Raw genomic sequence first — 27,422 nt, 5'->3', positions numbered from 1 at the left:
TCCATCCTGCTGCCTAGGGGAGGGTTAACACGGTGTCAACATAGCAACAGGTGAGCAAATCCTGGAGAAAGTCTGGGGGAAATTCATGCCACCTCCTTTCTTTGTGTTGCACACATGGATATTAGTAACTGGAGAAACTGCAGCCCTATCTGAGATCATGAAAGTGATGTCCCAGCTCTCTTTGAGTTTGGCACTTTCTCCTTAAATGCTCCTGCTTGTCCCAGAGCATTTTCTGACCAATAATCCCAATCTCAACCTACTTTTGCAAGCTTTCCATAATAGTCATCAGTATCGCTTACCCACACAATTAGCCATAGCACAGTTTCACAAGGACTGTGACACGAGAGAGAGGACTTGGCTTTCATCTTGGTTTTAATAGAAAGTTTGTCCACTAAAAAGTAACTTTGTCTTGATGAACTGGGAGCTGGCTCAATTTACACTTTGTTGTTGTTGTTGTTGTTGTTGTTGTTTGTTTGTTTTTTTAAGCTCTGAGAAAGCTTGTGCTGATATGAGGTGTTGAGATAAGCTCCAAATCTCCTTGGTAGGGAGAGTGGGTGGAGGGATGAGAGGGGCAGACAAAACCAGGAGGTCAGCAAAATGAGATGTAGCCTTCCACTCACTTTGTAGATGACTGGGTATGGCCATGTACGTGTAATGGGGGGAAGGATGTAAGAAAACATTATACACAAAAGTATGGAATTTATGCTATGAAAGCAGGGCTAGGGTGAAGAGTAATCAGAGCACTTTCCCCACAGTTACACAATTTTAAAGTGACATTGACTGAGGAGTGGGGGCAGGCATTCTCTAGAATAAGAAGAAGGGAGTGAAAGCATTCATATGGACAGTGGCAGCTGGACTCTGGGATGCACTGAGATGAAGCCTGAAGGGTCAGGGATTTCTCCCTCCTGCATGGAGACAAGTGGGACAAGACTGTGCAGAGGGGAAAGCAGTGATTTCTAATGAGCCTTGCAGGTCAGGAAGCACTGATTGAACCCCCGAAAGGATTATGAGAAAAGTAAAGGAAGATAAGGAAAATGAATAGCATGAGCTTGCCAGCTGTGGATGTGTTAACCCATTTTTAGTTATACACGGGATCGTAGGACAAATTCTGAAGGAAACATTAATTAAAGGCACTGAGAAAAATGAGATAAAGTGCAACACAGGTTTACCAAAGGCAGTTTGTGCCAGACCATGCTGACATCTTCCTTTGATAAGATAATTGGTTTTCCAGACGAGGGAAATTTGGTAGATCTAATCTATCTAGAGTTCAATAAAGCATTTGATATGGTGCCACATGGGAAATTATTAGTGAAGCTTGAGAAAATGAGAATTAACAGGACTCGAAGCAGAGAGTGCAGGGGCTGGCATGGGGACAGCTGTGGGGTCGGTGTGGGACTGCTGGTGGGCATCTGGAAATGCTATCGAGACACCAATCCTGATAGAACCCCCCCAGGCCCAAGGCTGGGTGCAGGAGTGGGGCTTGCTGACTTACTTGGATGTCTTTGCATCTCGACTCACGAGCATTTGGGGCTCACGACCTTGAGCTCTGGGGTGGGAGCGTCCCTGCAGACTTTGTAGGGATGCTCTGCCACCATGAGATGGCAATGTTGCTCCACCAAAAAGCATCTCTCTTCTCTTCCAGCACCAGTTAGTGGACACATTTCAGTACGTACTCCAAGAAATATCAGTGAATGCAACTGTGAAGTGATGATGATGGCAGGAGCTATATCAGCCCCTGCATGGCTCAGGCACTGTGGCTCTGGACCGCAGCCTCCATGTCTTGGGATGGGAACACGTGTGTGACATGGGAAGGAAGCATGCTGTGTCAAGTCAGCTAAGAAAGAAGGCATCACTTCAGATCTGGTCTAAATCCCCATTCCCAGAATAATAATAATAATAATAAAAATTAAAATGGAATTACAGAAAGTTGCTCAGGGTAAGTGTGAATGGGTGCGTATGCATGTGTGGCAGAGAGATGAGAAGAGAATTTTATGCAGAAATAAAATCTGCTTATCCCTTCCCTGTATTTTTAGTTTAAATTACACCCAAATGCCATCTGATCAATTCGGCTGAAATGAGCCCTTAATCCTAATAAATCTTGATCATCTTTTGAGACCTTGGGAAGCAGCAGAGAATGTGTTTGCGTGCAGCATTAACGCCTTGATTCCAGCCACCTTGTCGTGTATCCCACTCACAGGTGTGTAGAAATGCAGCTGTTAATGTCAAATGAGATACTGGAGAGAGACAAAGGAATGCTTTTGCCTGCTTTGCCCCCACACAGCATCTCTGGTGGGATTCGCATTCTCAAATGGGAAGACACGTGCTTCCACCTGTGCTGCAATAGAGATTTTAGCTCAGGATAAAACTCTCAGTTTTTCTTTAAATCTTTGAAGGAAAAAAAAGGAGCCTCAATCTGCTCATTATTCCTCAAACTTAGAACAATCCTGTCAATTTCAATACATTTTCAGGGGGATTTATAAATACTGAGCTTGGCAAAGGGTGTTGTTTCAGAGAAATGCTGCTCCAAATTAGCCAAGTGGTGTAAATCAAGTTGCATTCATTTGAATACAGGCATGATTATTTCTCCCAGCTGAGCATTTGGTGGGGGGGGCTTTCTCTCATAACCTGCCTGTTGCCCTTTGGGTTCATCGTGATGCTGAGATCTGCCTGTGATGTGTGAGCTTTTCTCTCCCTGATGGGAGAAAAAAGGTGCAGAGGGATCCTGAAGGTGGTAGCATTGCCATTGCTAACTGAGAGCACCAGTGAGAGCATCTGAAAGAAAGGATGGTGCTGAAGATGCCCTGCAGAGATTGGCTCAGGGAGAGCTGGGTTTGAGAATAGGAATGAAATGAGCAGTGCTAAACTTCCTATACTGGGAAATAAAGCAGTGAAAAGAGAATGGAAGTTATCTTTGCAGCGTGCTCTGCAGCCCAGTGCTTAACAGTGCAGGTCAGCTGGGTGGGAGGCTGTGTTCAGGTCTTTCTACTCTTGAAAATCTGCACTAGGCTGTGGGGAGTGTGCTCTTGTGGGTTCTTAATGCCCACAGATGCATGGGAGTAGGGTTTCTCTCCTTTCACTTGCATGAATGCGCTGATCCCACAGTCTTGAGCAGTCTGGCCAGCTTCTGCATGTTTTTCTGTAGGACAAGCCTTTGGAGCTCCACCCTACAGCACTTGTTATTCCTGAAGCACTGCATAGATCCTGAACGTGGCTGTGCAGACATCTCTCCAGTTGCCAGCATTTTCCATATGAGGGCCTTGCTATGACTAAACACAGTTTTATAACTCCCGTGACGTCCAGCTATAAATAAGAAGATCAAAGCCTTGACCCTTGGAAACTAACTATGACCCCATCATTGAGCAACCATGCCCAAAAGACTGTATTAAGCTGGAAGGGAACATAAATCTAGGAGGAACTAATGAAGACCCCCAGGGCCGCCCTTCTCTATAGCTGTCTTGTTAACATGATCTAGGAAAGACAGGGGGCCCTTAAATAAAAACAAAACAAAACAGAGGTAATAAGTGACTCATCAAAGTCAGGTACAGACAGAATATTGTCAAGGAGGTGCTGCAGCATGGGATGAAGTATTGCACAGCACAACTTTACAACCGAGCCTCGCTGCCAAAGGGGGCTGGGGAGCAGTTACCCTCTAAAGCTTGGGCAACTTTCATGGCCCGTGGAAATATGTGCCATTCTTACAGGCAATGGAAGGTCCCATCCTGTCACCCATCCCTCTTCTTACAGATGAGCATGCAGACCCCTGCAGGAGGGACTCAAAGCCTTTTGCTGAGGAAGGTGGTGATGACAACCAAGATGGAAGATGGGGTGGCTGTGCCAGGACAGCGGTCCTGGTGGGGATGCTCCTTGCAGGAAGCCCAGGCAATCAGGGCCATCTGCCTGCAGGAACAGCAGGGAGGGCAGGACTGGATGCAGCACTGAGCTTCAGGTCCCTAGGCTTGCATGTCCTTGCTCTTGACCTTACAAAATGACTGGCAGATGGATGGGAAAATTGCACACAACGACGGAGTCGGGTAATGATTTTAAAACCATTTCCAAGCCTGATGCTTCATCACAGTTCTCAGATGCTACAGAAGAGAATTGCACTGGCTTTCCAGGTAATGCAGATGCTGATTTTCCCCTAAAATTGTATTTTGGCTGCTCACAATGACTTGGTGTCCCAGCTGCCACTGGGGATCCCAATGGCACCAGGAGCCAGGTGGGCTCCCATTGTGCCCATCCGCCAATGAGGACAATGTGCCAGAAACAGATTAAATCTCACATCAGAGACCTCGGGAGCCCTGGTAGCAACCTGTGTCCCTCACTAATCCTATTCTCTATTAATTTGTTATCCCATTAACACCTTGCACATTTCTTTCTCTCACCACTGTGCTATCCTTAGAGACTGCCGGGGATCCTGTAATATGCTATTTTGTTGTTACGAGTGTAAGCCAGCAAACTCTCCTCATCTTAGCCCAGAAATCCCTTGATAGAAAGAAAGAAAACTGCTGCTTTGTTTCTTTCAATCAATACTATCCATTAAGATCTGTGTCTAACAGCTCCGAGTCCAAGTGAATAACAGAATGAGCTACCTCCTGCTCTCTTAAACCTTTGGAAACAGTAAATGCTCTTCTGAAAAGAACAATTTGATATTGCAGCCCTGTCTCGACCAGATGGGGGCTGGCTTTCTTCTCTGAGGTTTGAAAACAAAATTGCTCACGATTTTTGTAGAGAACCAGAGGGCAGAGAGAAACGTGGAGGGAGCTGGAATGTGGGGGGTGAGATGTCAGCTGGGGTCAGCCTGCCCCCCAATGTCTGTAGACCGGTGTGTCAGAATGCACAGGGAGCATGAGGTGTAAAATCCCCAGATTGAGCTGTTGGTGGTGGAAATCTGTGCAATTTCAGGTATTTGCAAGCAGTTCTGTGCATCCACAGCCCCGGTGCTGCTGGGGCACAGTGAGAGCAAAAGAGCTCAGCCAAAGCCCTGGAGCCCCATTTACAGAGCATCGTGGTCAGATATCTTCTCCTCCTTCCCTTCTTCTGGATGTCTGAACCCAGCAGACATGCAGTTGTCCTTGTGCCTATTAATACTGGTGCAATCAATATGGAGCAAACAAAAGCAGCGCTGATGCTGGTGCTTCTTTTGGGGGCCCAGAAGCAAAATTTCAGCTGCAAGCAGGGACCTTGGCTTTGAAAGACCAAGTCTGTAGGTTGTGGTGGCAAAACCTTTGGGGAATCCCATAAGGAAACCATATATGCAGCTCCCAAGTGCATTGGCAGAGAAACTCCTGGCAGAGATAGGCAAATACTCACACACAGTGCAGGCATTTGCAACAAAGCATGTCTCTCTGTTGACATTTAAGAGAGAAAATCCAGCTAGATATGGGCTAAAAGAGTGATGACAAATGGAGAGAGCTTGGTCCTTAGGAAAACACTCCTGAAGCAGAATCTGCTGCAGCATTTTGCAAAGGATGGAGCAATGAAATGGTTCTCCTTCCCCACCTGACACCCAGGGTGCATGCCACTGAGTTAGCAGTAACTGAAAGTGCTCTGGGAATGTGATCTGTGTTCATCATTGATTTGAAGGTTCATCGGTTCGCCTCAACGTGATCAATACTTTATTATTCCACCGATCGATCCCTGCTTTGTTTGTGAACTTTACCCAATTGATATACATTAGGAAGTTTAGCAGCACTGATAAGGTTTAAATCAGGAGCTGTAGGTGGAGGAGAGGAGGCTGAGTGTGGCACTGTGGGTCCAAGCACAGCGGGTGGATGCATCTCTATGGGTATGTCAACAGCTCTGTGGTCACAGAATGCCTAGTAAGAGCCAGATCTTGTGCTGGAGTGGGCTCAGGGCTGGGATGATCCTGACCAGGAGTCTGACAAAGGAGCAAAATGTCTTTGGGTGAGTCAGAATTGCTGCACTCGGAACCCAAACCTATGCAATGGCCATAGAAGGGGTCATGGAGCTCTCATTGCTTTGCCCCTGTGAGCAGGAGCATACTGCTCTGCTTGGTGTTCCCCTGGATATCCTGGGATGCGGAAAGCACTTGGAAAAGATGTAGCTGGGAAGTGAAATCTGGTAATTTGCTTCATGGCAAGGCATAAATGACCCAACATGAGGAATTTTGCTGCTGCGAGGCAAGCAGCCCCCAGGCCGTGCCCAATGGGTGTGGGTTTCACAGGGTGTATGTTCATCTTTCTCACTATCCCCTCTGCAAACCCAGCATTGTCTTTGTTCCCAGGGTTTGTAGAATGATAGAGTACTGAGGTTGGAAAAGACCTTCAAGATCATTCTTTCCAAACATTGGCATTCCACATGGGGAGCACTCTGTGGCTCCCAGCCTTACAACAAGCACACGGTTTTCCCTTGACTCCAATGAAGAGCCCCATCCCCTTCTGCACAGTCCATTTCTGACTTGGAATGGATCATAGGGTGCTGATACACAACACGTGGCCAGGACTGCTTAAATCCCAGCCTGTGCCATCCTCCTGCATAGTCCTGGGGAGGACATCATCTCCTGGAACATCCTCTTCCCTTTTCCTCTGATGATTATTGAAGCAGGAATAAAAAACATCAAGTGGCTTTAGGAAAATAAAACATCTATATTATATGTATTACTGAAAGCATCCTGATTAAAAGCGATTTTATAGCAGGATGCAAACTGCAGCCGGAGTCAGCATTCGAGTTGCTGGCCCCTGCTCTCGCCAAACTACTTGTATATTATTCACAGTTGTAAATTGCTTTGAGATTTCTGGAAGTGGATAAAACCCCGTTTCTCTGCAGTCCTTTTAAACATCCCCGTGTAAAATCTATTAACATTCAAAGGGATGCATGGGGATGAAAGGCTGGGGAAAAAAACATTGCTAAGAGTATGCGATGCCCCAAGCCTCATGCAATTTTACCTGAAAATGAAGCTTTTGTCAGTGTCTTTTCTCCATGGGGCTTTTCCATTCCCTGATGTAATCTGAACATTTTACTATTTGTGTCATTACTGAACAAAAGGGTGAAAATGTGATTTTTTTTTTTTTTTTTTTTAAATTAAAGGGTTGTTCCCCCCCTAATAGAAATGGTAAAAGAATATCAAATTATGACCTGACAAGGCACACTTCTGAAAGAGAATCACCAGAGTACAGCAGATCTATATCTTATCTCTCTATGAAATTGCATGTCTATGCAGCAGCATTGTAACAGGTTTCAGCTGGGCATAAATTTGTAGCATTGCAGGGTCTAAATAGGAAGCTAGTTGGAGCCTAAATTGCGAGTGGACTCTGTGCAAAGGCATTTCAGTGCTAATGAGCCAGGAGCCACATGGTCACAGAATATCAGCAAGGGGATGGGTGGTGGGCAGATGTTCTTCCCTTGGCACAGCCCCCAGAGCTGAGCCCTGATTTGGAACTGGGGCAGGGACGGAAAGAAGATGTGGTTCTGCTTGTCATCATGGCTAGAGCCTCTTCAGCCCATGTTGGGGCAGGAGATGGGCCCAGTGTTCCTTCTTCACCCCATGAAGAAGGAACAGATCACGCTTTTTCACACTTTAAAAGAAAGAAGAAGCATCAAATCCAAAAGAAGCAAAGATGTTTCTTATTCTAGTTAGGACCCCAATCTTATCATCAACACTACTTTGGACAGAGTGCTTTATTTTTTTTTTGCCCAGACTACATGGAACATCTTCAAAGAGCCCAGCATCCACTGGAAGAGCACGGTGCTGATTTACCACACGTGAAATCAATGCTGCCTGCTCCCAGCGCCGTCTCAAGTCCCAGCACATTTCTAATTGGTGGGTTTTGTTTTCATTCGCCTTTCCTGATGTATCCTTCGAGTAATTCATTCAGAGAGCAGATATTTTAAGCAAATATTTTTTCGAATGATGGTTGGATTACTTGCTGTAGTGTTCATAAATAGCTGTTCTCGATAACAAGGTTGCATATAGGGTTTAATGGAGAGAGCTGTTGATTTATGGTAGCATTAAGCATGTACGTGAACTTACATTTGAGACTGATAAATACGAGTCCTTAATATGCACATGCATCATTTTTATGATCCTTTTACAAAGAGGTTTTGAGTTGTGTGCGCATTATAAAATTACACAGAAAAGAATGCCTGTAGTCTGCACGGGAGCCGAGGCCGCTGAGTGGTAATGAAATATACATTTTCTGGTATGCTGTGTGCAGGTTTGCTGTGGGAGCAGTATAAAATTTATGACATCCTGAGCTATTCGTTTTCACGGCTTTCGAGAGCTCGGGCCTTGTAAACGCTGTTACCAATGGCAGTCGGAGCAGTTGTTCGTTTGCTGCTTTAATTGCTTTCTTAATGACCACGTTTTATTGTTATTGTAATTAGTAAATTAGACCGCTTTCTGATGCTGGGCTCTTTTTCTCCCCACTTCCAGCCTGTTTTCTGTTGGTGAGCTCTCTTCTTGCCCTCTGTGCTGTGACCTACTTCAATAGGTGAATTCTGGGGGTGCAGATGATGTCTCTGAGATAAATGAACTCCTGCCATCTATTGGAAGCTGCAGGAGGAGGGGAGAGGTTCCAGCCACTGCTGCAAGATCCAGCCATGGGGCTGGGGAACCGACCTGCCTAACACTCCCTGCAACAGCTTTCCTGCTGCAGGCACTGAGGTGAGAGTAAAAATGAAGTTTGCTCTCTTTGACTCACAGCAGGGCTGCAAATGATGTTAACTGGGAGGAGTGCGTGTTGCTATATGGGAAGGCGGCTGTTAGAGTCACTCCCTGCCCATCCATCTGCTCCTCTCTGAAACACTGCTATTGCATTTTGGTTCCACTCCTTCTCTCGCTGTTTCTTTGTTTCTTCCTTGTTTCTCTCTCTCTTTCTCCCCATTTGGTTCGGTGCAGTGATGTGTGTTCTCTCCTCCCACCCCGCTTCTCCCCGTGTCACCACATCTGGCCTGGCATCATCCTGCTCCAGACATAACACTCCCAGGTGAAGATCTCACCTGAATAAGGAACCAACATTGCTCTCCCTTCCAGGGCGCTCAGCTCACCCCCATTCCCACAGCACTTCACATGGATACAAAGAGATGCTTTCTTGCTCCAGCAAAGGCTCTGCTGGATTGGCAGGAGGTGAGTAAGGCATTTGTTGCTGCACCAGATGAAAGTGGATAAATGCTGAGAGGTGAAAATACTATTGCCTGAGTCACACCTTTTTTTTCTGGATTTTCTAAGCTTTCTTTCTGCTGCCATTCTTAAAAAGAAAACAAAACAAAACTCTATGAGAATCTACATGATTTTCCTCAGGATTTTCAGGTTAAGATCAATGTGCTCTCTTTAATGCCACAGAGTGTTTTGTTGTGCTTTCTGACCATCAGACCTACAACACGTGGACCACATCACTGCTGCCCCTTTAGAGACAATAACAGGGGTTTAGGAATGTGTGTCTCCCCATAAGTCCCATTTCCTGAGGTGCATGGGGAGCCCAGAGTGGCTTCCAGAGGCAGGACAGAATGGAAAGTGAATCTGCACCTTTCTCCTTGTTCAGGGTAAGAACAAGGCTAGCTTGGAGGAAGGATGCCTGGGCAGTGTAACCCTGAGCTCTCCCACTTTCCTGTCTTGTGCTTCTGTGTTTGCCAGGTTGTGGAATCATAGAATGGCTTGGGTTGGAAGGGATCTCAAAGATCGTGGTCATCAGGTCTTATCATAGAATCAAGAGTCATTTGAGTTGCAAGATATCTTTAAACATCATCAAGTCCAACAGCTCCTCAATGAGCATGGACACCTACAGCTCCATCAGGTGTTCAGAGCCCCCCAGCCCTGAATTTGAATGTCCCAGGGATGGGGCATCAACCACTTCTTTGGGTGACTTGTGCCAGTGCCTCACCACCTTTGTAGTCAAAAACTTCTTTATATCCAATCTAAATCTCCCCTGTTTTTGTTTGAAAACATCTCCCCTTGGTTTCAAACTTTTTCCCTCTAACCCTGCCTTTCGTTTTTTGAATTATTCCCAAGCTCTGTGATTGGGGAATTACCTCCGTGTGCCTCAGCCTTGACTTGGTTTTCATATCTTGCTCCAGGCAGTACAGAAGTACCTGTGAAATGCAACGGGTAAGTACATTTTTTAGATCTTTTTCAGAAGTACATTATCCCAAAAATATATCATATTTTTTTTAAAACCAAGGACTGGGTTCTAGCTCCCAAAATATACCACGACTTGTCGTTTGAAGGACTTTGGAAATGAATGGAGCACTGATCACAATTAGTACAAAGTAATTTAAAATTATTTGAAGGGCTTTCATAACATGAAGTGTTCCAATAATTTGTAATTACTTAATGTTTCACCTGCTCTGAATCCCATTTACTTCCCAAATCAAGCCCTTGAAGGGATTTGAAGTGGCACATTTCAAAATGAACAGGGCAACCTGGAGGAGCTGCTAATTCTAGAAGCACTTGTGGCACTCCTGCATAACAACGAGTTTTTGTTGTTTCAGATGCAATCCCCAAACGGTCACTTGAAGCTTTTCTCCCCAGGGAGGTGAGAAAGGCTTGGGCTAAGGTGGGCTGTCTGAGGGCAAGCAGGAGGGCATTGTATGGTAACCCCTGGGAGCAGAGGTCAGTGTGGGCAACATGCACTGGAGACAACCTCCAAAGGGGGAGGAGCAGATTAAACCATGAAAAACAATGGAAAAGCATCAAAAAGGGATAGGAATATCCAGGCAGTGCCTTCTCAGAGCAATGTGTGCCCAGATGTTGCTCCAGAGCTCCCACATCCATCACCACCATGGGCAGGATGGGATGGCATCTGGTCATCCCCTCGGGCACGGCAGCTCCAGGAGGCCATGGTGGCACTGAACTCCCAAGGCTGCCCTCACAAACCCATCCTGCACATTTGGAGAACCTCTTCACTGATTTCTTCTCTCCTTTCCTCCCATCCCTGGGGAGCAGGAGAGTGGGACTTGTGCAGAGAGATTATCTTGAAGAGTTTTCACTCTGATTTTGAGCATAATCAAAGGGTGAAGCTCACTTGAGGCTGTCAGTTGTTACTCAGCAATGCTGTGCAGACTGAGCTCATCTTCATTCAGCACAGCACACATCCCCCAGCTGCCCTACTGCATGAGGCAGACCTTAGTTTTAACCTCTTGCTAAACAATGGGCCCAAAATCTGCAGAAAAACCTAGCTGGAGCCAGCAGCAACCTCCAAACTCAGGACATGGTGGGCATCCAATCGACCATCAACCAAGGAGAAGAGTAATGGTAATACTTGTTACATTGGCCAGCTGTGAAACACCTCTGGCGAATGGAGGATATTGCATTGGATTGGACACGGCCTTCATGGAAGATGCTGTCTCCAAAGAGTCTCTGCAGAGTTGTTTTAGCAGTAGGTGTGACAAGAGTGTGGTTTTACTGCTGAATCAGTTACTGTAAAAGAGAAGGATCAAGGTGATGCCTGGGCATGGCCAAAGCACACCTGGAAAGCTCCATCCATAGAGCTACAGCTGATACACATGCAAGAAAGGTCTGGGCACTACCTGCTTTCATAACCAGAAGTAGATCTGGCAACCCATAACCCTGAGGTATTGCCTTCTGCCTTAAGGGCAACCTCTGAACAAGGAGGCATGAGAAACCTACAAAGAAGGAGCTGGAGCTCAAGGATAATGTAAGGCTCATTGGCTCCCCAGCTGCAGCTAATTGGGAAAAGCTGCTATAAGAGAGGGGGGCAGTTCTGGGAGATGTGAGCAGGGCTAGGAGCAGGTGGGGATGGGATGGGATGGGATGGGATGGGATGGGATGGGATGGGATGGGATGGGATGGGATGGGATGGGATGGGATGGGATGGGATGGGATGGGATGGGATGGGATGGGATGGGACTTATGAGGATTTAATGATGAGGGTGTTGAAAGTGAGAGAGAAAAGGGGAAGAGGGACAGCAGGCCTATGTAGATCCAACCTGCAGCCCTCCGCTGAGGTGTCCTAACCCTGTCCTGGAGTGAGGACGTGGGTGTTGGATGGGGACACTGGTGTTGTGAGGCTGGGAAGGCTGCAGAGCAAGCTGAACAGCAAACATGTGATATGATCGGTGTGCTGATGGAGGAGCTGCTTAGTGCTGGTGGGGACAGGGGAGACGTCCCTCTGTGTGTCAGAAATGCTGCAGGGGCTGTTCCCATGGGGATGGGGCACCCACCAACAGCTGGGGGCTGCTGTGCAGCCATTTCCTTTGGAAAAGGGTTTTACAGACAGGCCTGAGAAGAAAGCTGTAAAGGGAGCAAATGATTCTGCTCTGAAAACTTTATAGGGGGTACGTGAATGCTACAGCTAGTTACAGGGTTTTGTTTTTGCTGAATTTTAGGAAAAAAAAAATGAAGCTGCTTGGCTTCAAAGTATATTCTGAGTAAAACTTCTTGCATCGTAAATTATTCTTAGAGAAACCTTACATCAAAGGAAGGAATCTGTGTTTCTAGTTTGAGCGGGAAGGGGGAAAATCCCTCTAATATATTCTCCAACAAAGTTTCAGAGCTTGAGTGAGAACTGGTGGTTTTTTTGGTGAGTTTTTGCTTAATTGAGCTCATCTGGATGAGAGGTTCAAACGGCTTGGAGGTACCAGGCTATGCACAGTATCCTGCATTCCCTTACATCTTCGCAGGGCAACATGGGTTTGCTCCCCTTTAAAGTGCAACAGGTTCCTTTAAAAAAAAAAAAGAAAAGAAAAAGAAATGCTATTTGTTGGGAATGCTCTGCTACAGAGCACTTCTCATTGTGTTCTAAATGTGTTAGTTAGGAGGGGAAATTTGTGCTTGCTACCTTTGGGTGTGAGAATAAACCCGATGCTGCTTGGGGCAGGAACTTTGGGTTTTGATGGCATTGTGCAAGGAGTGAGCTGGGCTGCACGGGGATGCATCCCCACTTTCTGCATGCTGGGGCTCTGCCCTTGGTGCTCCTTCTGCTCGTCTGAGAGCTGTGGCTTCTGCACATGGTTGATGGCTCTTGGCATTGGAAAGGAGGCTGTGGGCTTTGAGCTTTTCAGGGCTGGAAAAGCATAAATTATGGCAATCGAAGGCTGTCTCATTCTCCATCTCCTTTCCTTCAACAAGAATGATGAAATGTAGCTGAGATGTAGAGTGCAAGCAAGCTGGTGAAGTGCTGATGCTTTATGTCATCCTGAACTGTGTTTGCAGTGCTCTGCCTGTGGGTGGTATGTGGGCTTCCTCCTAGCTTGCTGTACATAAGAGCAGAGAAAGGAAGAAGGGAAATGGCTTCAGGCATTTTTGTTTTTTACACTGCTCCTTTCATGGCATGCTCTCTTCTTACGGAGCGCCTTCAAGAGCCCCTGTGTCTGCAGTGTGGTTGGGAAGCCACGGAACTTGTGCTGAGCCCATGTCTGAGCAGCATTGCTGCAGAGAGCTGAGAATTTGTCACCAAACACCAAATCGATGGGATAAACAAAGAAATGGGGTCACTTGAGACACCAGTGTGCAGGGCAGTGCAGCAGCTCAGCAAACATAGCACAGGCAAGGGCTGGGGATTCTCCTCCTGTGCTGATGAACCCAAAGGTGGGATGATGCAGGAGAGTAAACTGCCGTCTCTCATTCCCAGCTCAAATGCAAAAGATTTAATGAGTGTGATGAGAGAGGGCAAATATTTACGCTGATGAGCTTGAGTAGGCAAATAAACCAGGCTTTTAACAAATGAGGCAAACATTATGCGCAGGCTCTATCTAATTTCAAGGAAAGTTTGTATTTTGGGCCTGGGACTCTAAAGCTGCTCTGTTCATTCAACAAACTTTGGCAAAATGTGTTGTCAAAGAGCATCAGAGACAAGGGTATTCAATTAAGTCTGTGCAAACACCCGCATTATTAGTAATCCCAAATTGGGATGGAGAAAGAAAAGGCTTCTCGTTAGCTTTGCAGTCACATTAGATTAAATTTGGCCTTGCTGGCAGGTTGAGACCAACTTTCCTTTTCTTGTTCAGGCCAAGGCACAGTGACTGCCCCACCTCCCTGTGCAGCTGAGCCAGTGCCTCACTTTTTCTGAGAAGAAATTATTCCTAATATCCAACCTGATCCTATCCTGGCACAACTCAAGGCCATCACCTCTTGTGTCTACGGGACCCTGCTGGGGCCAGGCAGGTCAGCCTGCTGCCTCCAGAGCTTCAGATTTGGAGATCCCACCCCAAAGATCCTTCTTGCTCTATCCCAGATGGATGGTAGGTCAAGACAGAGCTCTGCAGCATTTTGGCACAGGCAGCTCCTGCTTGCTGGGACTGCCCAAGCCTGCAGCCCAGAGTACAAACTATTGATCAGCAGGCATTACCAGCTCATTTAAACAGATGGGCTTTTAGGAGTGAATTAAAGGAAGTGTGGAACTAGAAAAGCATGAAAAATGTATATGATTCCTCAAGCTAATCACGGCAATAATGCATGTTTACTGACAAGGCTTTCTTCACGTAGTGAGCAACCTCTATTTATCCAATTTATCCATTTATCTGGAAAGCAGATATCACAGTAAACAACAACTTGGAGGCAAGTCCACTGCCATAAATCAGCATTTTTCTGAGTGCCAAGGAGGACGACAAGCCTCGGTGTAAGAGCTCTGCACCACGAATGGAAATTACTCAGTGCTGACGCCTGAAAGGACACCAGCAGCCCCTGTGCTTTGTGCTGAATTTTACTTCGATTTCTACTTCATCTACCAGGCTGTGAGTTAAAAATATTGTCTTCACTTTGTGTTAAGGGAGGAGCATCTCCCAGCTGAGCCTCTCCATTGCTGGTAGGAAACGCTGGTATATTCCCATTACTTCTCATGATATCCTTCACAGTCAAATCACTTCTGATTCTCCTCTCTTGGCTAAGAGACTTCAGTGCTTGTGAAGGCTCTCTGCATTGTGTTGTTCCGGTGAATTATTTTTCCTAGCTGCCAAAATGCGAAGAAATAGAGTGGATGAGGGGGAAAAAAACAGGAATGAAGAAAAAATAAAAAAATAAAATGTGATGTGGTTGCAAAAATATTTACTTTCTTTGTGTCTGTGTGCTTTAACATTTCTCATTTCAATGGTGAAAAACAATTTCTTCTTGTAATTAAATGCTCAGATAGAGTCTACACCCAAGTTTGCCTTCCATAAACAGGAAGGCAATTAATGTCTTGCATTAATGCTGTTTGTCTCTTCCTTCTTGCAGGTCTGCCTGTTGGGAGAGCAGTCTATTACAAAGGGGAGAATCCTGTTTAGGTCAAGAGGATGCATTTTTAGGAATGCAGGTTTCAAGTCCAAGCCTCCTGGTGATCTGTCCTTGCAGTCTCTGTTATGTACTGAAAGATTCATTAAGAAGACACGGGAAAGGGAGAACCATGATGGGAGATGCGATGAAAAGCCTATTCGTTATCCTCGCAACATGAGACACAGTTCACTAGATTGGTTTCCGTTCTAAAGAGCAAAACCAAATCCTTCACTCCTTGCCTTTAATGGCAGTGTTGATGGAGACAGCCAACAATTTCCTCTCCTCATCGATTTTGATTATGAATTCTCATCTGGATACGGAGTCCAATTTTTGTAAGAAACATTTTACCCATGGGACAGCGGATGTCAGACTGGACTGAGCTCTTCCTCACCGCTGTCCTCTGGGTGCTCTTTGCTCCAGTTAGCTGCCTGCAGCAGACTTCAAATTAATTGCAACGCCGTGGATCAACCTTTCCCATTTTTTTTTCTTTTCTCCCACATGCTGCCACGTGTCCATGGACAGCCCGTGTTTTCTGGTAAGCTTTCTGGCAGCCTTTGAGCCTCACGCTGAACACATGAGAGCATTTAGCAAGCTACATTTCACTACAAAACGTGTTCCTGGGTAGCGCTTGCACATAAGCATGTCATTGATGTTCCCCAAGCGCCAGCCTTGGCAGATGTGTAACAGGAGAGTGGCTGCTAATGCTCCAGCTTCCCTCCAGGATGCTGCTTGGGCTCAGGGGGGAGCGATGCTGCACATGTGTCAGTCTTGCAAGTGTGTGCTGCTGAACGCTGGGTGGTCTGTCCTGAAATGGGAAGAGCTGGGAGACAGTTCTGACTGGGATCATCTCCTCCCACACTTGCTTGTGTCCAGCAGCCATCACCTGGAGCACTGTGTCCAGATGTGGAGTCCTCAATACGGGAGAGACATGGACCTGTTGGAGTGTATCCAGAGGAGGGCCAAAAAAAGGATCCAAGGGATGGAACGCCTCCCTGTGAGGTCAGGCTGAAGATCTCGGGCTGTTTAGCCTGTTCAGCAGAAGATAAGACTGTGTGTGGAGACTTGAGGGCAGCCTGTCAGTGTCAAAAGGGGGCTGAAAGAATTGACAGGCTCTTTTTTTGGGTCTGTTATGATGCGACAAGGGGAAATAGTTTCAGATTAAAAGAGAGGAGAGTTAGATTGGATATAAGGAAGAAATTTTTCATGATAACTGTGGTGAGGCATTGGCACAGGTTGCCCAGATTAGTGGTGGATGCTCTATCTTTGGACACACTCGAGGTCAGGCTGGACAGGGCTCTGAGCACCTGATGGAGCTGTGGGTGTCTCTGTTCATTGCAGGAGAGTTGGACCAGATGGCCTTTAAGGGTCCTGCCCAACTCAAATGATGACTCCATGATTCTAAGTACAAAGACAGCTTCGTAGGGTGGTAGGATGGGTATCCTTGGAGGAGCTTCTTGCATATCACGTTGTCTATGGGAGGAGGAGAAATCAGTTGTGTTTTCCTTTACTGTTACCTAGCCTCCTTTCATCACCCCAGCCCATGTTGTTTGGCATTCCAGCCCTTATCCCACCTTGTGCCATCTCCTCTTCTGGACCCTTTTCAGCCTGCACAACACAGATTCTCCCTCCTGCCTTTCCTCCTGGTTCTACATTGCTTTTCTCTCCGGTTACCTCACATCCCCAAGGATCTACCTTCCAGTCACAAACAGATCTCTGCAGGAAGGGTGTAAGCTGGCATTTTCAGCAGTTAATGGTTTGGACTAACAGGGGGGGAATTTCCAAGACTCCACCCTCAACCTCAGCTGCTCTGCCAGACTGTGCGGGGTTTTTCCCTGGGGACACGGAAGCTCCTCAAGGTTGTAAAATTGTTTAAATATGATGAGGAGAAAGCAAGTTTTTGCTTACTTCACTTTTCAAGGAAAGCTGAAGCCTACCAGGCTCCCGGCCAAGGGAGCCACAGCCCAAAGAATTAAAATCCAGCAAAATCATAAGCAGGTTTTTGTACTGCAGATTGTCAGGAAACTGGAAATAGCAATGTTGGTTCCTGTCCCACGTAATAACAAACAGTAATAATTGTATCCCCTATACGTGTTCACATTTGCTCTTTCTCTCTCAGCAACCAGCATTTAAAAAGATAGATTATGAAGATACGTTCAGAAAGTAAGAATTCTGAATGTATTATTATTATATATTATTCATGTAATGGCAACACCCTAAGTTGTCTCAGCACTGTGCAGAAAGAGAGGAAGATAAAGCCTGCGGCCCAGAGAAACTTCTAAATGAATGGAAATAAGGTTTGGATCTGTGTGACAGTTTGTGTGTGTGCGTATAATTTTTAAGCATTACTGAAGAAACTGTAGGGGGAAAATTGAATTATACATCAGCTTATTCACCAACAGGAAAAAAAAAATGGGCAAGCCTGCATGCTCTTGATAACATTTTAATAATTTACAAACTCAAATTTCACCCTGGGAGTGACTTTCATGAGAAGTAAGAAATCCTGTGACTGTAAACACGGCTGGAAGTCGGCAGAAAATCAGGGCAGAAAATCCCCTCTGCATGGGGAAGGGGGATGGCTTGTGCTGGCTGTAGGGATGGGTGCCCTGTAGGAAGGGATGTTGGGATGGAGCAAAATACCAGGGCCTTCAGCCCTGGGCTGACATTCCTGCTGCCACCTTGTGCCTGTCCGTTCTGTTCTTCTGAGGCATGCTGGTGCTCCATGTGCAAGGTGCAGAAGTTCACTGCAAATGCAAGGAGGAAGGTTGGTGCACCTCCAGCACTGCTCCCACCACCCTTGGCAATGCTTCCACTCAATCACAGCTACTCTCTGTTTGCTTTCTGCTTCTTGGGCTGAATCTTGGTGATTTTGGAAGCCCAGCAGGCAGCACAACCAGGAGTTGGGATGCCAGGGGCAATGTGTATATGGAAGCACCACCTGATAGCTAGCATCAAGCTGCCCACGTCCTCCTGTAGGCACCTCCCCCACCAGTCCTGCTGAGGACAGGCAGCAGGTATTTCTGTTCAGAGAGCTCTGTTGGAAAAAGCCTCCTGTGAAAGCCAACTTGGCAGGGGAAACTGGGGGCTTTGTTCGGCTTCACAGATTGCTTCTTTCTCCTTCCCCATTCATATGGACGCCACACACACTGACAGCCCTCTCTCCCCTCTGCTTGGTGTCCCTCCTGCATGTCCCCATCATGTTGCTGGGGCAGTTCCAGACATGCAGCCTGCACAGGTTCTTGTTGAATGCAATGTGCTCTCCCACGCTTTGTCCTCCTTCCAAGGAAGCCATGGCACAGCATCCCTTGGCCAAGCTCTCCCACCCTGGCATGGGGACTGCTGTAGCAGGAAAGAGGAGCAGATCCAGCCTGAGAGGGGCAGCAAGGCTGGAATATCGGCCAAGGAGAACCACCTGCATCTTCCACCCAGCAGAGAGTGGCCATGCACAGGGAGAATTCAAGGTCACAGCCAACCCAGCTCTCTGCTTTGCTAACTGTGGAGTTCCCCTCATTCATTAGCAATGGCATTATTAGCAGTGTCCCTCAGAGCACTGTTGGATGCTGGAATCTCTTCCTGCCCTGTAGAAAGACCACTGGTTTTATTTGTAGACGATGGTTGACATTCCCCATGCCTCCTGCTCAGGGAACAGAGCAGGACCTGGGCTCTGGGAGCCACTAGATGTCAGGGTTACTCCGCCACAGCCGCACTGCCTGCCAGATGTGGCACAGCTGGCCCTGCGTGGGGTGAGAGGGGACCCCAGGGTGCTGGAAGGCATACAGGGAACAGGGGAAAGCCCAGAGAAAAGTGGGATGAAGAACCTGTCCCCATGCAGGACAGCATGGAGCACTCCATCCCTCCCTCTCTCTGGAAACAACAGGCACATCTGGTGTATCCAATGAACAAACCAGATGTGCTGGAGGAGCCACACCTCAAATGGTCAGAAGCTGGTTTCCCAGTCAGGGAAGTGCATTTATAGCCAGGGTGGGTTTGGATTAGCAGATGGCCATACATCAAACCATCACCCCAATCCCCATCTCACCATTGCTGGGACTGTGGGTACCGTGAGCCCACCCAGCTCCTTGGCTGGGAAAACTCAGCACCACTCAACCCCCTCTTCCCTGCTTAATTTCGTAAACACCAAAACCTGCTGTTTTGAGGGGGAAAAACAGTCAGAAAACGCTCAGATTTTACAAAGACCTCATTTTTTTCTTGTACTTAAAAGCAGTGTAAAACGTGGCATTTAGGTGAAACTGCACCATTTTCTGAAAAGTACCAGTTGTTTTATTAGATTTATTCTAATAGTGCAAGCTGAGTTCATCTCATAAATAAGGATTATAAAAAGCTCATTTGAATGTATTAGAAACGAAAGGAACTTACTTTATTATAAGCAGAAGAAATGCAGCAATGTCAGCATGAACAGAAGAGCTTCTCTTTCCTTGCAGAAAGCTATTGCCCAGGCTGGAGTTAAACAGCATACATGGGAGTATCTGGGTGGTGGCAAGTCAGCTGCTTTATGGCTTTTATTATCCAGGATTGGCATCCAGATACTTTAGGAAATGGTCCCAGACCCTCAGTGTGTGTATATTTTCCTGCCCCACTTAGAGACTCATGCTGGCCTCTGGAAGAGATATGCAGCTTCATATCACTCACAAAACCTTTTCAGGCATCGTTATGGCAATGGTGGGCTTCTGACTACTCACTTAATGCTGGAGCTTTCTTCAGTCTTGCAATGTTCTTGGGTTGAAAGACTTTCTGTGGTGACAAATCCCACAAACTAATTACACTGGGGATGAAAATTTATTCTCCCTTTATCGGTTTGAATTTTCCACCTTTATGGGAAAATGGGTTATTTATTAGGAAAAGACATCTCCATGGCATTCTGCAGTTACAGCCTCTCAGATCACCTTTTCACTGGAAGAATCAACAATTAAAGTTGGCTCTGAGTTACATCACTACTTAGTCATGATAGATATGCAATTTCATAGTTTTCATTATAGAAAATAGGCACCAAAGTACATCAATAAACTACATAATGTGAAGGAATACTGATAAAAGCATGCTATTAGATTCATTAGTGCTAATCAGAAAGAAAGCATCTATAGTTACTCAGTGATAATATTCTGTAAGAAAAAATGGTTTTCTAGTGTGACTGATTTTCAGTGATATGGGATGGCTGAGAAGGGAGTCTAAAAGCAAATGTCAAACCTGCCTCACTCACAGAGCACTGCTGCTAAAGCAAGGAGAAAACCCTGAGATGAGATCATATGATTAGCATTTTTATTGTAGATGAGGTCAAGAGAGAGTAGAGTGGCGGCAGATGAGGAGTAAGGAACGGAGAAGATGGTGAAGGCCTGGATGAACATTTATGGATAAGACAAGAAGGTTTCTTTGGATGGGCTCCAATTCAACAGTTTGTTGCCATTTTAGATTGAGGTACAGCTAATGAAAATGGCCGTGTTGTCTAACCATGTGAAATTGGAGGGGAGAAAAGTTAATGTAGATTTCCCTCGCATTCACCATGGTAAATGTAAGGAAACCTAAGAAACCAGCAAGCAACTTGCTGGAAAAATTGGGGACCTCAAAGTTAGGAGGCAGTCTGGAAGCTGTCTGACAAGTAACTGGGAAAATATATCTGCAAAAAAGCCTGGATATGACAGGATGAGTAACCACCTCTAAAAATATATGAGCAGTAAGCTGAGAACCCACAGAAGGGATAGGAAAATGACTGCTCATCAAAGAGAGGTGTGACACAGGTCAGGGAATGTACAGAGAAAATGAAAATTGAGAAGTTCAAACTGAACTGGAACTTGGAAATTATATTAAAACCTCTAACAGGAGTCTGTCTCTAGAGCCTCAGTTCCTCTTTGTTCTTACCTTGTGTAGCTAGGGATTGTAGTAAATCTAAGTAGGACCAAATAGAAAATGAATGTGTTTCTAGGGATTACGTTGAAGAGTGAAATGAAGGCAAAGTGGGTCTGCAGGGCCAGAAATGAGCTGGAAGCAGATTGAAAACCTCTGTGCAACCAGATTGGTGGGATGAGGTGGGAGACACCTGAACTCCAAGGCCCTTCCTGTGCTGCTGGAGATCTCCCAGCAATGTCTGGACGTCCATCCTGTTGGGGCATCATCCAAGCAGATGCAAAGGCAGTGTTGGTGTGTTTGAAAGAGATTGGAACAACTTCAGGCACAGCAGTGTGAGTGAAGTCCTATGCACAGTTGTAGAGCAGGAGGGAAAAAATGATGATTTGGAAGAACATGGAAAACTGAGGATGAGCAGAACATAGAAAGCCTCCTTATCAACTTTGCCTAAAGCTGAGCACTGGTGGTACCACACGGCGTTTTCTGGTGGTGAAGGAGTCCTGCAAATCTGATAATATGACAGCAGTGACTGTCCTCTGCTCCAAGCACTTTTCCTACCTTTTTGCTTTCAACAAAAGCCTGATGTGCAGTGAGCCACGAGACGTGCATCTGGAAATTAAAGCAAGGCTTGTTTATACTTTCTCACAAACTCACCAGGGTCCCTCCCTCTGGCTGCTGCCCCTTGGCATGTGGCTGTGCCATTCCATTTCCCCATGACACACACCACAACCGGGCATCACCTCGCTCCATAGGTACCAGTGTCAGCTGGCACCACGGTGAGTTCAGCTCGAAGCCTGTTGGCCTAATTGCAGCGGGGAGGACAGATGTTGGCAGAGGCATCTGATTGAAAAGCATACAGAATTTAGCCAGACTGCAGGATTTCTCTGTGGTATGGACAAATATTGACTGGGGCTCCTTCCAACAGCCTCCTCTCTTAATAGATGCTCTAACATCGAACACGAACGCTGACAAACTGGTGCAATTACTCACCACGTTACTAATCACACCATTTCCCTCCCCTCGTTATTGATTTTGGAAACATTGTTTGAAAAGAGAGAGGGGAAAAAAAAACCAAAAAAAAACAACAAAAAAAGGCCTTCATTGCCTGTAATACCTAAATGGAAATTAAATCCCCCTTCCATCCACCGTCCCCTCACTGCATTTATTTTCAAGATACATTCTGATTGTTTTGTTTACTGCTCACTGTGTTTATGATTATTTTAATAGAAAGTGTTATGCGATACGTTTTGTATGAAGGTCACTGCGTAGACATTCTCAATAAATGCTTTATTCTAGCAGCACTGATTCGTAATGAATTCATGCCAGCCTCTTGCAGGGGGTTCTCTCCATTTCCAGACAGGGGTCCGGTTGTAATCTGACATTAGCAATGTGCTGAATAAATAACATTATCTGCAGCAGCATTTAGCAGTCGCTGCAAATAGTGTAGAGGCCACTGTGAAGTTGCTCAGGCCTGTTGTTTCACTCAGAGGTTAATATACTGTCAATAAGCAGGGACACAAATGATGCTGGAGCAGTTGGCTCCCTAGCAGCCGGAGATGCAGTAAATGGAGGATTTTGTCTTTTCTCCAGCTGCATAAATAGTCGTGCATGCCTTAGGCGTTCCCCTCCGCTTGGTGCCAAGCTCCAAATGAGCCCTGAGATGTTGGACATCACTAACAGAGGATCCAATCTGGTATTCTTAAGTGCTTGTTTCCCCCCCAAGGCTGTCACTCAACCTGTTGAATCAGCTGCCTTCCATTTCCTTGACCTGCTCTTGACCCTCCCTTGGCCATCAGGTCCTCTCATGGCCCTGATTTCTGCTCTTGTCCCATCTGCCATTGAGCCCATACGGACTGCTAGTAGTCACTGTACCTTCTGGCACAGACAGCACACAGAGGAAGCAATCTCCTGCTGCTTGTCTGAATGAGCTTCTGCTCACTGTTGTTATCCTGTTATTCTTGAATAGGAAGGGGGGGGGGATTTTCCAGGGATACCAGCACATTTGGGGCTCAGGTTGCTGTAGAAAACTTTGTACAGCCTTTGCTCTGCTCCAGCACGGTTTTCCTGCTCGTTAGTCTATATATGCAAAGGGAAGGGTTCTGCTGGCAGCTCCTATAGGTGTGCACAGCTTTGATTCCTGTTTGGATACGGCAGACCCAAACTGCATTAGACATTTTGTTTTAATTCCCTCCCTTCCTCCCTTCCTCCCTTCCTCCCTTCCTCCCTTCCTCCCTTCCTCCCTCCCTTCCTCCCTTCCTCCCTCCCTCCCTCCCTCCCTCCCTCCCTTCCTCCCTTCCTCCCTTCCTCCCTTCCTCCCTTCCTCCCTTCCTCCCTTCCTCCCTTCCTCCCTTCCTTCCTTCCTTCCTTCCTTCCTTCCTTCCTTCCTTCCTTCCTTCCTTCCTTCCTTCCTTCCTTCCTTCCTTCCTTCCTTCCTTCCTTCCTTCCTTCCTTCCTTCCTTCCTTCCTTCCTTCCCTCCCTCCCTCTTTCTCTCTTCCCAGGAACTGGACATTGAAGGGCTCTGGGCTTGCTTCCCATCTCCTGGTTGTGATTAGATGCTCTGTAGCTCAGCACTGGCAAAGGAAGAGATCCCTTCAGCTCTCCCCCCAGCTATTATTGTTTGGTTTAGAAAGGTCTGGGAATCATTAGCATGAGGGGAAAAAATCACAGATAATAATAAAAATAATGATAATAAAAAAACAGTTCCTAACGATTTTTTATGCAGTCTGGCTTCTCTTTCAACAAAACACAAGCAGAAGTATCTTTCCAAAAGTTCCTGGAGAACAGACAGATGTAAATGTTTTACTTGACTACATAGACTACATGTTTTCATCTCAATACATCAGGAGGCACCACATATATCTCTGCATTCATTAACTTTTATTCCTACCACCTGCTAATATCTGGAGCCATACATGGCCTGAATTTCTGCCTGTTTAATAACCTTCCTCTTTCCTGTTGTTCTGCCCAATAGCTCTGCATTGTGTTTCATGACTCGTTCTCTCTAAGAAGGCCTTTCTCACCTCAGTACTCAGCAATCCAGTCTCAGAAATGTCTGGGGTCTTTGCAATCAAAGGGAAAAGGAACTGGGAAAAGAAGCCCATCACTTATTTTAGTCACACTACAATTTGCCCTTCTCTGCAGGGCAGGTCAGGAAGGTTGGCAGATATCAGCAGGATTTCCCTGCCTCAAGGAAACAACATACTAGGATAAACTGCAAAAGAAAAGCCATCCCGAGGACTCTTCAGAAACTCCATCTGCCAAAATCAGTACTTTCTGATTTTCTGAGGGAACAACTTACGAGTTCAAATGTAGCTGCCATACAGCCCTATTCTGTCACGTTGGGGGTAGGGTGAATGGAAGAGCTGCAGGGCTCATGGCCAAAGAGATCCCTCTGGCCATTGGCACCTCACCAGGGGGTGAGAGGATGCTTTGCCAGCCCCACTGTGTCATCCTGCAAGAAGCATCTAGTTACAGTGACTATACTTTCCTCTTCCAAAATGAAATCATAAATTATCCATGCTTTCTCAGCCTTCATAAACTCTATGGTCTAGGAGCTGTCGCCATCTGGCATTTAACCTCTCCTTCCCAGTCTGGAAAGTGCATGTCTTCTGCTTTCGGAGCTGATGGTGAGGACAAGCTGACTCCAGCTCTGAGTCATTCTCAGAAAGGAAAAACAGTTCCTGATGTGAAGCTTAAGGAACTCAACTGAGCTCCAGGAAGGGAGGCGAAAAGTTGGGTCCATTAAATTATGTAGGGTACTTGCTCAGGGTTTTTCTCTGCCTTGCCATAAAACTAAAATATGTTGATAATATCCTCCTCTTCTGTCCCTGTCTGTAACAGATATCTTCCATCTTTATGTTCAAAACACCAGCCATAATTCATATTTTGGCTTGATCTAGGTATCTAGATGACCTTTAACAGTCTGTGATATATAGAAAAGCAGATTACATGTTCTTTTGTTTCATAGGGGGGATCAATAAGAACTAGATTAGGAAAAAAATACAGTTAAACAAATTCTGACAATGGTTTCTTTGAGAAACTCTACACCTCCAGGGCTTAGAGCAAGGATTTGTAAATTGGCAGGGAGTCCCCCTGCTGCCACAGATGTGTCTTTCCACATCACTATAAAACATCTGCCCAAACTTGTGCAGTCTTTGGACTCTAAGGCTCTCCCTGCACACGGGCTCCAGGAGCAAAGCACTGGATTTGCTGCTCTTGCAGCCCTGGGTGAGGTCTTCCTTCCAACACAAGGGTTTTTCTTTCACCTTCTTCTCAGACTCATATTTCCTTGTGCCCTTCTTGTTTGCAGGGTTGCTCTTGGAAGCCCGCAGCCTGCTGGAGCAGCTCTCCCTCACTTCCATCAGAGGAATGGATCGTGGGCAAGTGGTGTCCCTCAGGGGTCAGTACTGGGCGCAATGCTTGATAACATCTTCACCAATGCCATCAAAAGTGGGATTGCACCTTCACAGTTGGCAGAGGACAGCAAGCTGTGTGGTGTGGTTGACACACCTGAGCGATGGGATGCTATTCAGAGAGACCTGGGCAGGCTGAGCAGTGCGCCCAGGTGAAACTCATGAGATTCAGCAAATCCAAGTGTGAGGTCTGCACTTGTGTGGTGGCAATTTCTATAATCACTATAAGCTGGGAGTTGTAAGGATGGAGCATAGCCCTGCTGAGAAGGACTTGGGGTACTGATGGATGGCAGCTTGTCATGAGCCAGCACTGTGTCCTAGCAGCCCACAGAGCCAACCGTATCCTGGGCTGCATCAAAAGAAGCGTGGTCAGCAGGTCTAGGTCTAGATCCTGCCTCTCTGCTCTTCACTGGTGAGACCTCACCTGGAGCACTGTGTTCTCAGTACAGAACTGCATCCAGAGGAGGGCCACAGAAATCATCCAGGGGACAGAACACCTCACCTACGAGGTCAGGCTGAGAGCTGGGGCTGTTCAGCACAGAGATGAGGAGGCTCTGGGGAGACCTGAGAGCAGCCTTCCAGTCTCTTGGGGGGGGGGGCGGCTGTAAGAATAGGCTTTAGCAGGGTCTGCTGCGATAGGGGAAATGGTTTCAAACACAAAGAGGGGAGATTCAGATTGGATATAAAAAAGAGTTTTTCACATTAACTGTGGTGAGGCACTGGCACAGGTTGCCCAGAGAAATAGTGGATTCCCCTTTCCTGGAGAAATTCAAGGTCAGGCTGGATGGTGCTCTGAGCAGCTGATTGAGATGCAGGTGTCCCTGCTCACTGCAGGGAAGTTGGGCCTGATGACCTTAAAGGGTCCTTTCCAACTCAGTTCCATGATTCTACGATTCTATGGTGCTCAGCCATAATACAGGTTGGGAGAGCAGAAGGCTCATTGCCAAGCTCCGAGAACTGCAGTCACATCAGGAGCAATGGAGACAGGTCAGGAAGGGCTGTGGGCATGCAGGCTTTCCTCCACCTCGAGCCCACAGGTGTTCCAGCTGCTCTGCCTGCACCAGGACGTGCTGCTGGCCTTCTAGTCATGAATTACCCACGGCCAAGTCTCCATCAGAGCTGGATAGCAGTGTGCCTGCACACACTGATGTGCTCAGCCTTCCTGCACCAGGTTGGACGAGTGGAGTGTCTGCTTCCCTCAGGCACACTCTGCCAGCTGGCAGTGCCAATGTTTGCTGTCTTCTGCAGATGAATGGCAGAGTCTGAGGGGCTGTATGATGCTGTGAACACATTGCACGCAGCATTCCGTCTCTGTGTGAGACCAGCTTTCCCTGCTGCAGTTCCAGACATGATTTGCTTTGCAGGCTGTGGAAAGCAAGGGAGTCACAGCAGCTCCAGAGCCTTGGGAGGGGCCAAGCCAAACTGTGATTGTGCAAGGGTCTTGTGTTGCTGAAGGAGCGTTCAACCCCCTCTTTGAGGATAGAGAGTGGCTCCTCCTCCCTCCTGGTGTCTGCTGACAATCCTGCAATCGCCCAGCAGCTCCCAGCCTCTACATCTGCCCTTCTCCTTTGTGCCTCCCCCATAAGGATGGTTATTCCTGCTGGAGGGAGCAGCTGTGCTCCCAATGCCAGCAACGCCATGGTGTGTTCCTGTAAATAAAGTGATTATCTTGTATTAGGTTTCCTTCTCAGATAAACATATTTGTTCCACAGCCCCAGAAGCACCACTGGTGGAACATCTCATGGCTTCTGGATGCTCCTGCCAGCTGTCCCCCCGAAACAGGGCACAGCAGGGCTAATTGCTGGGTACAGAAGAGGGAGCAGTGCCTGAATACAGAGAGGTCAGACTGCATTGAGTGGGTTGGAATCATGACAAATTGTCATGATAATTTATGTAAAAGTCATTCAGGGTTTTGTCTTTTGTTTGGGGTAAAATGTAACTGGAGGGACCCTATGGTGGCAATGGATGAAATGTCATGGGTGTGCTT

At 46.7% G+C, this 27,422-nt stretch overlaps 1 long non-coding RNA gene across 3 annotated transcripts; it reads left to right on the top strand.

Annotated features, from left to right (window-relative positions):
• Positions 1-22,074, top strand: LOC128082383 (uncharacterized). Of its 3 annotated transcripts, none has more exons than XR_008207650.1 (7): positions 1-50; positions 7,658-7,780; positions 8,393-8,623; positions 8,993-9,085; positions 9,968-10,063; positions 14,448-14,649; positions 15,128-22,074. It is a non-coding gene; the product is annotated as an uncharacterized LOC128082383 (long non-coding RNA). The 3 variants fall into 3 exon arrangements; XR_008207651.1 differs by adding an exon at positions 13,924-14,157 and having other exon boundaries at positions 8,393-9,085; positions 14,445-14,649; XR_008207649.1 differs by having other exon boundaries at positions 8,393-9,085.
• Positions 22,075-27,422: the final 5,348 nt, after the last annotated feature.

The sequence above is a fragment of the Tympanuchus pallidicinctus genome, unplaced genomic scaffold (assembly GCF_026119805.1).
Source record: "Tympanuchus pallidicinctus isolate F22 unplaced genomic scaffold, pur_lepc_1.0 scaffold22, whole genome shotgun sequence".
In the NCBI taxonomy this organism is placed as follows: Eukaryota; Metazoa; Chordata; class Aves; order Galliformes; family Phasianidae; genus Tympanuchus; species Tympanuchus pallidicinctus.
Note: the sequence above shows the minus strand (reverse complement) of the source record. Positions and strands in the feature narration are given on the sequence as shown.